Source organism: Salvelinus sp. IW2-2015, unplaced genomic scaffold (assembly GCF_002910315.2).
Source record: "Salvelinus sp. IW2-2015 unplaced genomic scaffold, ASM291031v2 Un_scaffold1604, whole genome shotgun sequence".
Lineage (NCBI taxonomy): Eukaryota > Metazoa > Chordata > Actinopteri > Salmoniformes > Salmonidae > Salvelinus > Salvelinus sp. IW2-2015.
The window spans coordinates 169,418-185,745 of record NW_019943025.1 but is presented as its reverse complement, the minus strand read 5'-3'; the positions used below and the strand labels follow the sequence as shown (position 1 = coordinate 185,745).

Genomic DNA, 16,328 nt, shown 5'->3' with positions numbered 1-16,328 from the left:
AATTTTCACAATTGCCTTACTAGTATACAGTGTGTAATTCCCAAATATTCTACGAATTTATGACAATGTGAAAATGACAATATCTAAGTGCTCGCTTGTCAGAAATTTCAAAAAATATATCATTATTCCTGGGGGGTCTATATGAACAGATTTGAATGAGATTTCATGTTGCTAAAATGCTGTCAGTTCCAATTAATGAGGATAACTCTATCACAGTGTATGTCTCCATCTAGTGGATATTATATGGTGAACTACAACACCGGTATGTTTTTAAATCCTGTCAGAACAAAAACTGATTGACAGCTAGTCGGCTACATTAAAAGATGATGATGATATCCTCTGTGTTTGCAGGACTTTGGGCTCGATGTGGATTCCTTTAAGAAATCTCTCTCTCATAAGGTGAATGCACCAATTTGTAAGTCGCTCTGGATAAGAGCGTCTGCTAAATGACTTAAATGTAAATGTAATTTGATAATGTCAGTGTGTCCCTTGTTTGTTCACTCACCTTCTACACTCGGAATCTTTCTATTTGATTCCTACTAATGATTCTTCACTGGTCTGGGTGGTGCTGGAGGTTTGAATTGGTGCTTGTTCTTCCCATAACCCTCTATGATCCAGGTATCCCCTAAGTGCGTCTGAGCTTTAACAGTTCGGATAACTTTGAAACATCATGAAAATCAATTATCCTTATTTATTGTACAGATTATAACTCTCAAAGTTCTGTGTGAGAGAGAGGGCGTGGGAGAGTGAGAGATAGTGTGAGAGAGAGAGAGAGTATGTGTGTGACTGAATGACTGTAGTTTGTCCCGATGTCTGTTTTTAAATGTTAACTGTTCGCTGGTCTTTTCCCCGTACCTGTGTGTGTGAGATTAGAGAACTGAGTGTAATAATTTTATATAAAGTGATTGAGGTGTACATCATCTTTACTATGTTTTTTTTACACAATTGATGATATTCGCTGCGCTCTTGATTTCATAGGCCTGCTGGTTTCTTGTCTGTTGAGGCTGACTGGACTGAGTCTGAAATAGCACACTACTTTACAAAGCCCCATTGGCCCTGGTCAAAAGTAGTGCACTATATAGGGAATAGGATTCCACTTTGTCTGTCGTCCCCAGAGCTTAAGGTGTTTTTCTCTCCCTCTGCTGACCTGGAGGACCCAAACAGACCAGGCCACTGTGTCTCACATGGCTGTGTCTCAATTCTGTTTTATGGCTTCCTTTCCTCATACCCTTTCATTCTAGGAGAAGCTATACATGATCAGACCAGGGAATGCTCCAGGCCTTAGTTATAGACCTGGAGGTTTTCCTAGTCAGGTCATTTGTTCAGGAAAAGGTCAAGGCCATATTCATATCATATGCACTGATATTAGGAGACTTAAAAAGGTTTATGACTATATGGCTATAGCTATTTACATTTATAACCAGTTCTAACCAGTTCATCTAGCCAGTGATATATGTAGGAAAAGGAGTGAAGATGAACCAGAGTATTGGGCCGTAGCCGGTCTCACTCAACTGTGCTGAGAGTCTCTTTATTACTGCACTGTTTAAACACCATGATTTACAGTTTGGACAACTGTATGCATCCATCCAAATAATTCCACTGTTCTGTCACATATTGAGGATGTCATAATGACAATGGTACGAACACTGACCCAAATGTCAATGGAACGACCGAGTCAGGGAGTGTAATGCAATGCATGAAGATATTTTTTATTTTTAAGGCTGAGAACCTTGTATATTAAAACATATTTTATGTATAATGCCAATACATGAAAGCTGCCCTAAAATTACATATTTAGCTAAAAACTAAACCCTTCAGCTGGTTGGGATGTTGGTTGGTCTGTTGCTAGGTGGAATAGACTTGATAGATTTAATCAACATAGTGATAGCTCCACCTTGTCCTCTGATAGGTGGAATTTCACCATATTGCTTAAACCTGTCCAATCCTCTCAGACCTCCACCAGGGCCTATAGGAAGGGGCTAGTTAGGGGTTGTATCTGGACAGGGGTTCTGTTTCTACTAGAACCCTTCCTCTACATACAAGACACTTCTGATTAGCGTTGTTACTGGTAGTATACTCATTGGGAATTACCAACTTTAATAAACTGTCATGATAATTATTTGTGTTATTTAAAGAGATTAAAACATATATATTTTATGTAATAATTTATTTTGTCTTAAATTATCATAATGTTTACTGTTGACATAAATGGAAACAATCACAGACACAGCAAAGCCAGGTAAAATGTCATAGAGCTTAATCTAAGCTATAGAACATACATCTGTGACCCATTTCAAGAAGCTAGGTGTATGTAGCATGTCACTACTTAACAGCAGAGGTATTTGAACGTATTGATCTTTTTTTTTTTTAAGCAATGATTTGCTGAGACAATGGATGGGCTGGACATGTGTATTTGTATGTAACGGGTGTCGTCGTTTGAAGAGGAAGAATCGGACCAAAGCGCAGCGTGGTAAGTGTTCGTGACTTTTATTTAAACTGAACACTAGAACAAAATAACAAAGTGCAAAACGAAACCGAAACAGTCCTGTCAGGTGCAGAAAACACAAAACAGAAAATAACTACCCACAACGTATCGATGGGGAAAAGTTACCTAAGCATGGTTCTCAATCAGAGACAACAATAGACAGCTGCCTCTGATTGAGAACCACACCCGGCCAAACACAAAGAAATACAACACATGGAAAATGAACATAGAATACCCACCCAAATCACACCCTGACCAAACTAAAATAGGGACATAAAAAGCTCTCTACGGTCAGGGCGTGACATTGTATTTATTAGGGATCCCCATTAGCTGTTGCAAAGGCAGCAGCTACTCTTCCTGTGGTCCGAACACATTAAGTCATTTACATTACATATAAAACAAAAGATAAACCAGTACATCCAATAACATTATTACACCACTACATATCTACAATTCAAAATGTACAATACCACCATACAACAATAATACAATATACGTGTGTGTAGAGTGTGTGTGCTAGCGTTTTTGAGCACATGCATGTGTCTGTACCTGTGTGTGTGTCTCCTAACAGTCCCCACTGTTCCATAAGGTGTATTTTTACCAGTTTCTTTAAAATCTGATTCTAACACTTCAGTTACCTGATGTGGAATAAAGTTCCATGTAGTCTTGACTCTATGAAGTATTGTGCGCCTCCCATAGTTTGTTCAGGACTTGGGGATTGTGAAGAGACCTCTCTTCCACTTTGAGCCATGAGAGATTGACATGCATATCATTAATGATAGCTCCTCGTGTACTTTTAATTAAGGGCCAGCAGTGCTGCCGTGTTCTGAGCCAATTGTAAATTTCCTAAGTCCCTCTTTGTGGCAGCTGACCACACAACTGATCAGGTGCGACAAAACTAGGGCCTGCAGGACCTGCCTTGTTGATAGTGGTGTTAAGAAGGCAGAGCAGTGCTTTATTATGGACAGATTTCTCCCCATCTTAGCTACTGTTGTATCAATATGTTTTGACCATGACAGTTTGCAATCCAGGGTTACTCCAAGCAGATTAGTCACTTCAACCTGCTGAGAGATGAGTTCGGATTGGTCTGCCATGTAGCACGCTTCTGTTTATAACATGAGCTGTTCAGTATTTGTGGATAATCCTTTCTACCACAGCTTTTTTTGAAAGATATCATGAAGAACTGAAAAAGGGTTGCATTGCTGCCCTGAAGGTAATAGCGCTATCAACAAAGATCAGTGGGAAAAGTCGTGATGGACTACTTTCTGGAGGACCATCGTGCAATGTTGCAATGTTGCCTCTCAGAATCAGACAATGAGGATATACCGGATTTAGATAAAAACATTTTATTTTCCCCAGACACTGTAGAGTCTTCCCCCATCACTGTCATCAGAAGAAACGGCAATTAATAGTATTTTTGTCACGGAAGAAGTTGACAGAGTTTTGAAATCAGTGGAATGCCCTGTGGAAGCAGAGAGATAATTTCCAAATGCGGAGAGAGTCGAAAAGAGAACACAGTTAGCTAACAGATGGCGGAAGTGGACATTGATGTGGAGCGTGAATATAATGGCGGTTGAATCAAGCAATATTGTCCAAAGGAATAACAGAGCAAAGTAGCATACCGTGGTGAGAATATCCCTTCTTATCTTGTAGGATAATGAGTATGGTTTGGTTTGTTAATGATTATCGTTTGTTAATTGTTCCAATGCAATGTGATCACTTTAAAGGTTTTGGTCATGTGTTTTCAGAAGGGAGAAGCCGAGATGTTCAAGTTGTGGAAAAGATCATATCATGTGTTTTAAATGTGATAAAAATGTGACATGTTACAATTGTGGTGGGAACCATGAAGCCACGTCTGGAATGCCCAACAAGGGTGAGAGAGAATGGGACGGAAAATGTCAGGGCTGTCCAGAGAATGTCATATGCAGTGGCTCTTAAAAGAGTTGAGGGTTCGAATGGTGCTGCTGAAGAGTCCATGGTGTTGGATAGGCCTTCACTGAAGGCTGCAGGGGTTGCAGTTCAACAGCAGGACCCAAATATGTTCTTGACTACCAATCCCGGATCCGGGATCATTCTCATCAGAAACGCTGACTAGCATAGCCTAGCCTAGCGCCACAGGGATATAATATAATTTCATGAAATCACAAGTCCAATACAGCAAATGAAAGATAAACATCTTGTGAATCCAGCCAACATGTCCGATTTTTAAAATGTTTTCCAGCGAAAACACAAAATATATTTATGTTAGCTCACCACAATAGCCCAACACACAACACCATTTTTTCACCGCAAAGATAGCTTTCACAAAACCCACAAATAGAGATAAAATTAATCACTAACCTTTGAACAACTTCATCAGATGACAGTCTTATGACATCATGTTATACAATACATTTATGTTTTGATCAAAAATGTGCATATTTATAGCTACAAATCGTGGTTTTACATTGCCGCCATGGTCACAAATGGCACCAAAATGTCCGGAGAAATTTTAGACAGCCACGTAATCTAACAGAAAAACTCATCGTAAACTTTGCTGAAAAATACATGTTGTACATATAATTAAAGATACACTGGTTCTTAATGCAACCGCTGTGTTAGATAAAAAAAAATAACTTTAGTAAAAAGCACAGCATGCAATAATCTGAGACAGCGCTCAGCCATTATCCGCCATGTTGGAGTCAACAGAGTCAACAAAAATACGAAATAACATAAATATTCCCTTACCTTTGATGAACTTTCATCAGAATGCAGTGCCAGGAATCCTAGTTCCACAATAAATCGTTGTTTTGTTTTAGAATGTCCATTTCTTCTGTCGAATTAGCAACTTTGGCTAGCATGTGTAGCTCACGTGTCCATGAAGATTTGACGCATGAACGAAAAATTCAAAAAGTGAAAATAAAAGTCGAATAAACTGGTCAAACTCAGTTGAGAATCCATCTTTAGGATGTTTTTCTCATATATATCCAATAACGTCCCAGACGGAGCATTTCTTCGTGTCTACCTAACGCATTGCAGACAAAGATATGACATTCCCAAGTACGTAGCCAAATACTGCCAATATGGCTGACCTCTCACTCCAACGACTCCCATCTGGTCCCACAGAAGGCTAGACACTTCATTCCACGTTCTACTGCCTGTTGACATCTAGTGGAAGGCGTATGAAGTGCATACAGATCCATACATACAAGGCAATTGAATAGGCGATGCCTTTCACAGAGACCCATTTCAGAATTTTCACTTCCTGTTTGGAAGTCTGCCTGCCAAATGAGTTCTGTTTTACTCACAGATATAATTCAAACAGTTTTAGAAACTTCAGAGTGTTTTCTATCCAATAGTAATAATAATATGCATATCATATGATCTAGGACAGAGTACGAGGCCGTTTAAATTGGGCATAATTTTATCCAAAAGTGAAAAGGGTGCCCCCTATTTCCAAGAGGTTTTAAGAAGGTGGACTATGTGGTCTTTTTAGCTATGGTGATTAATGGCACTGCCAAGGTGGATATGGGACTGAAATACTTCTTGGCGGAGGAATTGCAAGGAGTATTGTCACAAGCCATACCATCCTCTCAGGTCATAGACCCTGAGAATGGAGATATGGAGATTTGAAGGAAGAAGTGGGAGGTTTGTAGTTTTGGGGTTTTTCAATGTGTTTTTTTATTGTTTTATTTTGGGTGGATAAAGTTAGTTTTCCCTATCACATGGGTTTTATTTTTACCTTGGTTTTTTCAACCCTCTTCAGTTGGTGGCGGTAACACACCTTTTTGGGTTGTAGTCTGCCATAAAACCCACAGAAGAAGACACAGGATGTTGTTGTATAAAACACCCATCTCCGCATTACGTCTTCAAACTAAGGGCAACCATGGCAGAGGGAGAAGCATTCATCCATGTATAAGGGTAAGAGTCTAGCTACATTTTCAGATATTATACATTTCAAATTTTGTCAGAAAGTTGTCTTTATTGCAAGTTAATGTGTACTGTTAGCTAGCTGACGTTAGCTGGCTGGTTCGCTAGCTAACGTTACGTGTATGATCTGTGTAGCAATATTATTAATATCTCAGAAAACCTCTGCATTGCTAGTTATAGCCTAATGTTAGCTAGCTACATAACATTGAACCTAGTTGGTTATCTTTAGCTACAGATTCATGGCATTTTTGAGTTGGGATTATGATTCATTGTTTAGCTAGCTGCATGTCTAAACAAAATACTCCACTCTGCAAGTATCAATTTCACTGAACTGTTTACACCTTCTGTCTCCTGTGCATGTGACAAATACATGTAGATTTTATTTGATATAGTGTGTGTTTACCAGAGATGGTAATGTGAAGAACAACATGACCTGCACCAAAGTCAGATTTGGATATAAGCCAAGGCCTGGATAACATTTATTTTTACCTGGAGTTTTTCCATGTTGTAGGCTACTACTTTCACCACTTTCAGTCTTGAAATCTTTGGTTGTTTAATAAACTACTCACTCTGTTTAGCACATGGCCTCACGGGAATTCTTAAAGAGATGGGTAGGGCTAAGGCCTAAGAGGGTGTGAACGATGCTGGCTGGGTGTCGACAAAGAAGAGTTCTCCAGTTGGTGTGCCAAACCATTCACGGGCCATTTTCTCAAAAATGGGGTTAGCAGTTTATCAGCTTCTGTAAACGCTGCGTGTAACACATCCGGTGTCAGGATAAATAAAATGCAAGGTCTGCTAACTTTCTTTAATTATGTTTAATTACCGCAAACAATGAATGGCAAATGCAATTTTCGTATATACGGGTTCGCTGTTTCACCGCGCAGGATGAACAGAGAACTGGCAAGAAGTACGTAAACAGCTGTTCTTATACCGTGATGACGTCGTTTCAACGCGTCTGTTAGCCTATCACAGTAGAGGCTGGGCCTGGTTTAGACTCTGCCCCCCTTTGCTGGCCCCTTGGCGCGTTCCTTTGTCCAKCTCTGGTTGCTGGGTAGATTAGCTCCGACTTGGGTCTGTCGATTCTACACAAACAGTTCCTAATATGGTATTGTCCAGTATTCTAAACTCTTSGTTGGTCTAGAGAGCTGCACCCTTCCCCTCTCCAGACTGTCCACAACTTTTATGGCCTGTGTTGGTCAGTCCTTTCACCTACACACCCACACCCCTCTGTATAGTTTGTGTATGTGTGTAACAAAACAATATTCCTCTTCAACCAATATGCTAACAGGCTATTATGCATAAACATAAATCCTAACAATTTAAAGCAGAATAATTTTCTTATTGTTTCTCAAATGCAGTGTATGAAATACCATTTTCTAACTCGGAGTCTCTACTTTTATCCAATGTAAAAAATAAAAAAATTCAAATGTTGCTACATAGGACCGAATCCAGGTAGAAGTCAATGTAATTGCCACAACTGCCTGCATTTAGAAGATGTATGTCACATGACATGATAGAGGCCTAATCTAAAGGTAATTTCTGAGGACACCCCATATTACAATATCTAACTGGAACAGGCAAGATGAAGAGACACTAAGAAAAAAAAGTCTGAAGATTTACTGATATCAATAGCTAGTTACTTTGTTGAATATCTAAGCAAGTTAATCAGTAGAGTAGAACAATGTTAGTTGGAACGGCGCTGTTTCACATTTTCATTGTATAGTACATTTGCTTTCGATGTAGCTGACCAACTTACTCAAGACGGGGGCCAACATTCCCCTGAAATCCAAATATTTAAAAATTGAAAATTGTTCAGCTTCATCTCTAGCCTCTCTTTCATGTTTTTCTGGTAGCGCCTTTATTTCTTCCCCCACAGCAAACATTCCGGATGATACCACTATCAGTTTCTCCTCTCGGAGTCTCTGCTCTTCGTACTCTTTCAGGACCCTCTTTTTCTCCTCTTTAATTGCTTCCTCCCGAGCTTCAATTTTGATTTCCCTCAGTTTCTCCTCATATCTGAGTACATGCTCTTTGTTCTCTCTCAGGATCCTCTCATTCTCCTCTTTAAGCGCTTTCTCCAGAGCCTTTAGTTTCATTTTTTCCATCTTCAGTTTCTCCTCCTCTCTGCGTATCTTCTCTTCATTCTCTTTCAGGATCCTGTTCTTCTCCTCTTCAATCGCTCTCTCAGCCTCCTGGAACATCTCAGTGGTGTAGTGGCTCCCTCCATTCATCTTCACCATATTGTTTATCTTCTCAAGCAGCTCAGTGACCTGGGAGCGATTCTTATCTTTGTTGTTGAAGACCTGATACTCTCCATTAATTTGGCAATCAAACACTGAAGATGTGGATTTTCAAGCAAATAATCTTCAATTGTTACAACGTCGTCATCATCATCATCATCAAGACTCTCTCCATGTGTGAAGAGAACCATGGTGTATTTGGATGCTTCATCCCCAAATAATGTCTTAGTCATCTCCACAGTTTTCTGTTCCTCTTCAGTGAATCTTCCCAGCTTGAGCACAACCAGGAACACATGGGGACCAGGAGAAGAGAAAAACAGGCACTGTGAGATCTCTTTCACTGCCTCCTCCTGTGTTAACTTGGTGTCAAACAAGCCAGGTGTGTCGATGACAGCTACATGTTGCCCTCCCACCTCTCCTCTTTTCTTACTACATTCTGATGTCAGAGAAACAGGGGACATTTTTGATTTAAATGCTTTTGTCCCCAGGATGGTGTTTCCTGTTGCGCTCTTCCCAGCTCCAGTCTTACCAACCAGAACAATCCGGACCTCTTTATTTTGTTCTGTTGGATAAGAAGGACATGTTGTTACTGTAGAAAGAAGTCTGGTGTTGATGTTCTTTCTGTTTGGTCATCTTACAGAACTGCTACTGAATATGATCAGTCTCTAGATTCTTAGACATTGGTCTGTAGAATATGAACTGTAAGCAAATGACCAATTACATTATATATAAATGAAGCTACATGTAACCCTACATATATTTTATGTAAATGAAAATGTATTAATTACTTAAAATATAATTATTTTGTGCAAACCCATTAAAATAAAATAAAAGATTTATAAAAATATAAATCCGTGCCCATCACTGTCTTGTAGCCTACATACAGTGAAACGAAGTCTAAGTACTCACCAGCCATGTTAGGGTTTTGGAATGCTGTCAAGGTCTTCCCAGGTCTATTGTTCCCAACCAGAGCAATTTGGTCTCTGTTGGATAAAAAAAAACTGTTGATCTTACAGAACTGTGTGATCTTACAGAACTACTAAAGCTACATTTTCAGTCTCGCATTGCTTCTTTGACTAATATTTTTTGTCTATAAAGTACAGACTCTAAGCAAATTAACAATGATGTTATCTACAGATAACTGCCTAAATAAAGGAAACACAATTGACGGAGCTGTCATTGTCCATTCTTTGCCTACCCACAAAGTAGTCTAACAGACTCAAGATGGGGAGACAACCAACTTCCATGGAACTTCTATGACTTCCTCAGAAACCCTAATAACAAACGGGAGCTTTTCAAAATGTCAACACAGAAGGTGTGTGCCAATAAATCTGAAAATGGAAAAGAGATCTATGCTACAATTGATGAGTTTGCTGTGTCAAAGGGCTCTCTTAAATCAATGCCACAATGTGACCAGGAAGAGGCGCACACACAAGAGTATGACTTCATCTTAAAGATGCCCTTCATAAGTGGCATGACTCTCTCTCCTTGGTGAGGATCAAAGGTGCCGGATCAGCAAGGCCAATGGCTGACAGCCAAACTCTCTCTCTCTCTTACAGAGCCGGTTTTATGACTTAACAGCCGGTTGTAAAATTGAGAATGGAATGTCTGGGCGTTGCACAAAAAACTTCAACATCAAGCAATGGACACCGAGACAATATATTTCAATGATCACAGATGGAATATGGGAAATTAATGTCTATTTTGTGATGTTATTAAAATGATTAGAAAGACGTTATAATGGAAGCACTGTAACTTTAAGAGCTTTCACTAATATATATATATCAGATTTACATCTAAATGTTGTAAAATGTATTCAATATGAAACTATTTTGGAAAAGATAGCAATGTGATTTTAGCCTTCTAAATGAGAAAAGTTTTTTTCAGTCAGCCCAGTCAGTAGCCACGCCCAAGTGAGCTCAGAGTTCATGTCAACATGATGGAACTGCCATTCAGGCCAGAGTGCTTAAAAGGACTAGCTGAGAATTTAAATACAGAATTGAGAACGTGAGGACGTGGTCCACACGTTGAAATGGTTAAAACTACAAGACCAGAAAATTGTAAAACTCTTGACGAGTGAAGAGGTAAAGACCAAACATTCACACTCTGCAGATGGGTATGTAAAGTAGTCTGGGACAATTTGACCAAATATGAGATGGAAGAACAGATCCCTCTCACCACCGTGTGTGACACCTGTGGTATCCATTCTAAGAACACTCCAAGCAAAGAGGCCTACAACTAAGAAGGACATTGTGACCTCTGTGGACAACCAGAGACTTACATCAAACTACTCCCCATAGACAGATCGAGGTGGTTTCAACAGAGAGATGACAGAGAAAGACATCTAAGTGTAAATAAATGTTGCATTTCTAATCTGAATGAGCGGTTGTTAGGGTGCTAAATATTCTGGCTAAGGTGAACGTAGTTTCCAAATGTACAGTTGAAGTCGGAAGTTTACATACACCTTAGCCAAATACATTTAAACTAAGTTCTTCACAATTACTGAAATGTAATCCAAGTAAAAATTCCCTGTCTTAGGTCAGTTAGGATAACCATTTTATTTTAAGAATGTGAAATGTCAGAATAGAATAATAGTAGAGATAATGATTTATTTCGGTTTTGGAGCAGTGGCTTCTTCCTTGCTGAGCGGCCTTTCAGGTTACGTCGATATAGGACTCGTTTTACTGTGGATATAGATACTTTTGTACCTGTTTCCTCCAGCATCTTCACAAGGTCCTTTGTTGTTGTTCTGGGATTGATTTGCACTTTTCGCACCAAAGTACGTTAATCTCTAGGAGACAGAACGCGTCTCCTTCCTGAGCGGTATGACGGCTGCGTGGTCCCATGGTGTTTATACTTGCGTACTGTTGTTTGTACAGATGAACGTGGTACCTTCAGGCATTTGGAAATTGCTCCCAAGGATGAACCAGACTTGTGGAGGTCTACACTTTTTCTTGTCTGATTTCTTTTGATTTTTCCATGATATCAAGCGAAGAGGCGCTGAGTTTGAAGGTAGGCCTTGAAATACATCCACCGGTACACCTCCAATTGACTCAAATTATGTCAATTAGCCTATCAGAAGCTTCTAAAGCCATGACATCATTTTCTGGAATTTTCCAAGCTGTTTAAAGGTGCAGTCAACTTAGTGTATGTAAACTTCTGACCCACTGGAATTGTGATACAGTGAATTATAAGTGAAATAATCTGTCTGTAAAAAAAATATGGGGAAAATTACTTGTGTCGTGCACAAAGTAGACGTTCCAACCGACTTGCCAAAACTAGAGTTTGTTAACAAGAAATTTGTTGAGTGGTTGAAAAACAAGTTAATGACTCCAATAGAGGTCGACAGATTATGATTTTTCAATGCCAATACCGATTATTGGAGGACCAAAAAAAGCCGATGAATCGGACGATTTTTATTTATTTATTTGTAATAATGACAATTACAACAATACTGAATTAACACTTATTTTAACTTAATATAATACATCATTAAAATCTATTTAGCCTCAAATAAATAATGAAACATGTTCAATTTGGTTTAAATAATGCAAAAACAAAGTGCTGGAGAAGAAAGTAAAAGTGCAATATGTGCCATGTAAGAATGCTAACGTTAAATGTCCTTGCTCAGAACATATGAAAGCTGGTGGTTCATTTTAACATGAGTCTTCAATATTCCCAGGTATGAAGTTTTAGGTTGTAGTTATTATAGGAATTATAGGACTATTTGTCTCTATACCATTTCTATATTCATATACCTTTGACTATTGGATGTTCTTATAGGCACTTTAGTATTGCCAGTGTAACAGTATAGCTTCCGCCCCTCTCCTCGCCCCTACCTGGGCTCGAACCAGGAACACATCGACAACAGCCAACCTCGAAGCATCGTTACCCATCGCTCCACAAAAGCTGCGGCCCTTGCAGAGCAAGGGGAACTACTCCAAGTCTCAGAGCAAGTTACGTCACCGATTGAAACGCTATTAGCGCGCACCCCGCTAACTAGCTAGCCATTTCACATCGGTTACACCAGCCTAATCTCGGGAGTTGATAGGCTTGACGTCATAAACAGCTCAATGCTTGAAGAATTGCGAAGAGCTGCTGGGAAACGCACGAAAGTGCTGTTTGAATGAATGCTTACGAGCATGCTGCTGCCTACCATCGCTCAGTCAGACTGCTCTATCAAATATCAAATCATAGACGTAATTACAACATAATAACACACAGAGATACGAGCCTTAGGTCATTAAAACGGTCGATTCCGGAAACTATAATTTCGAAAACGATACGTTTATTCTTTCACTGAAATACGGAAACGTTCCGTATTTTATCTAACGGGTGGCATCCCTAAGTCTAAATATTGCTGTTACATTGTACAACCTTCAATGTTATGTCATAATTATGAACAATTCTGGCAAATTAATTACGGTCTTTGTTAGGAATAAATGGACTTCACACAGTTTGCAACGAGCCAGGCGGCCCAAAAATAAAATTGTCAGATGGAAACGGATTATCATCTTTAGCAGAAAACAGTTCTTGAGGGCTGGAACAAAAAAAGCTGTTCGCGATTTCGTTCATACTGGTGAACCGGCAGCGCAATGGACATTTAATGCATTAGGCTCCCGGTCTAATATGAGTTTTTGAACACCTGAGTAAGCTCCTCAGCTTTTTCACAGATGTCCCCTTATACTTTCAATCAGTAATTTATTTTTTCCACTTTTTTAGTCACATTCTTGAAGCCGAAGAAATAAACTTTAAGCTTCCTAGTACATATGGAAATTAAAAAGGTTTCTGAATTACTTTTTGGACGGTTACTTCTCGGGACTAAATCAGCTCCTGGGGGACATTACCATTAGCTGCACGGAGTCTGTTAAAATAAATACCATGCAAGTCTTTTTATAAATTCGATCACTGGAATGTGAGATGTAATCCACACCTCGATTGGGCAGATATACATCTTCATTGTTTCATTTAATGATTTTCAATTTCAACGTCATTATTTATTTATTTATAGCCTACATGTTCTCGTCTGAACAGCGTTTCTTTTTCCCAACGTAGTTAAGCCAAAACCACGCCCCGTTATTCAGAGTAGCGTTCTACCACGCTTTGAGCGCTCTCCAAGTCCGGAAGTGAATATCACGTTGCGCAAAAAAATATTTGAGAAATAATGAATTATAAGCATATGCTTTTACCTGATAATAGACTACTAATGTTAATATAACAACTTCAGATACCGAGCTAGTAACTTTAAGTAGCCTAGGTTAACTTAGCTGACAGCAGAGTTCTGAGACATTTTTACAACTCATTGAAACTCTGAAAATAAATACATGGGCAAATGTTACCAAACATGATAATAATAGGTCTGCATTACGGTAGGCAGCAAATTGTTGAATTACACTTTCCATCCTTACCTTGGAAGGTCACTGTCTCTGCGCTGATCGCCTGTGAGTGAGACAATGCTAGCTAGCCAATGGGAGCGTAGTAGAACACCCCTCTGAATAACCGGCCGTCGTTGCTGATCATCTAATGCAAGTGGGAATGGTTTGGCTTCATGACAATGATCACAAGAACAGCTACGACACCGCCTAAAGATAAGCTATGCGGCTGTCGGCTATCTCCTTGATCTGATTGAATTAAGGCCTAAACTTGTTTAATTCTATTTGTAAACATACATGTAAACAAACATGGTTAAAACTATACATTTGATATCAGTCTATAGCTCTGTCTATGAATTTGAGTGGTTATCCAGCCCCAGTCCTTAGCTTTTTAGCATAACGGGTGGGGAGGACGCTTTGTTATTGTTTCAATTAGGATTCTAGCTTTAAAATGGTAAGATATCTTTTATAGTGCAGGCAGCAAAATGATAGAATTCATTGTCAGAAATCATTAGATGTGTATTAAATATGTCCATATTATATAAATAAATATGTCCAGTTTTAGGAATGTGCATAATGCCTACATCATAACGCCTATATCATAACGCCTTTATTTACACATGACATGTATTCATTAGTTTCTCTCGTTACAATAAACATATTATCGAATGCTTTGTATAAAATAAATTGCATATGCAGTCTTTCTAAAAGTTTCACAAATATTAAACTTCGTCATCATTTTTGAATGTCAATTTGGAAAGAACACCCATTTGTAATATCAAAACATGCAACAGGAATGTGTTTCAGGCTTGTCTTGTAATAGTAACATTATGGCCGTCCTTACCTTTGGCTGCCGTTTGAGCTAGGTATCTGAAGTCATGTCTACAATTGGAGATGCAGCCAATGTTTTATAGCACTGTGGGGCGTATGAACGTTTTTGCTTTCTAGTCAGTCACGTGATTTCTTGGAAATGCCGTGTTGAGTTCCTGCGGTGACTACGTTGCTGATGCAAGCTGACTAAAGCTATATCTCACAACGCCTGGATAGGTATTTAATGTCAGATAACCACATCATATGATAGTGCCATCTGGAAGATGTGGCACGCAACCAGTGGTTGATTCAATGCAATGCCTGCATATCTTTTCGGACAGGACCTCGACCATTTTATTCGTCCAAGTAAAGTGACACAGAATGGTCATAAAGCATCATGAAAGTTATATAAAACATTATGAAAAAAATATTTATTGCAACAACAATGGATTGGGGAAACAAATGTAAAACAAAAGGAATCTTCTTGGCAGGGAAAAAATTATTTGAATAAATGTGGGTTTTGACACTTTTATGTAGGTGTCATAACCAGGCATAAAATAACTATATACATTGGAGTTGCTTACCAAGACTACAATGAATGTTCCTGAGAGGCCTAGCTACAGTTTCGACTTAAATAGGTTTGAACATCTATGGCAAGACTTGAAAATGGCTGTCTAGCAATGATCAACAACCAACTTGACAGATCTTGATGAGTTGTAAAAATAATAATGTTCAAATATTGTACAGTTCAGGTGTGCAAAGCTCTTAGAGACGTACCCAGAAAGACTCACAGCTGAGTGAGTCTCTTAATTTCTTTACTGTTTTTATGCTGAGAATCTTGTCAATTAAAACATATTTTATTTATAATACAAATAAATTAAATCTGTCTTGAAAGCACGTATGTAGCTAACTACAAAACCCTTCTGCTGGCTGGGATATTGGTTGGTCTGTTGCTAGTTGAAATTTTAATTCATTATGGAGATGCGTCTCTATTTTTATCCAGAAACAAACCTTTCCCCAAGATACTTGTAGAGATCTGAGAAGACATGAATGATTAATATGGTGATAGCTTCACCTCTGATAGGCTAGGTGGAATTTCATTATTGCTTCAACCTGTCCAATCCTCTCAGATCTCCACCAGTGCTGTATAAGAAAAGGGTAGTTGTTTCTGGACAGGGGCTCTGTTGTTTCTACTTTAACCCTTCCTCTACATGCAAGGCACTTCTGATTACCGTTGTTACTGTAAGTATCATCATTGGTAAATACCAGCTTTAATAAACTGTCAACAATCAATCAATCATAAGGCCCTTCTTACATGGATCTTGGATGAATCCAAGATGGCGTAGAAGTCGGACGTGTGTTTGTATTGTCCTGTCGCGTGTAAATAGTAAATAGTAAATAGTCTTCGTATTTTTCGTATACATTTCGTATATATTTTAATTTCACTTTCCATCTAGGAACTGAATATACATTCCTACATTCCGCCTCACCCAATGTGGTACGGACCTGCTA

At 38.9% G+C, this 16,328-nt stretch overlaps 2 pseudogenes; one reads left to right on the top strand and one right to left on the bottom strand.

Moving 5' to 3' along the window:
- The window catches only part of LOC112071398 (dual specificity testis-specific protein kinase 1-like), a 59,210-nt pseudogene that overhangs the window by 11,183 nt on the left and 31,699 nt on the right, over positions 1-16,328 (top strand).
- Positions 7,191-14,923, bottom strand: LOC112071394 (GTPase IMAP family member 9-like; annotated as a pseudogene).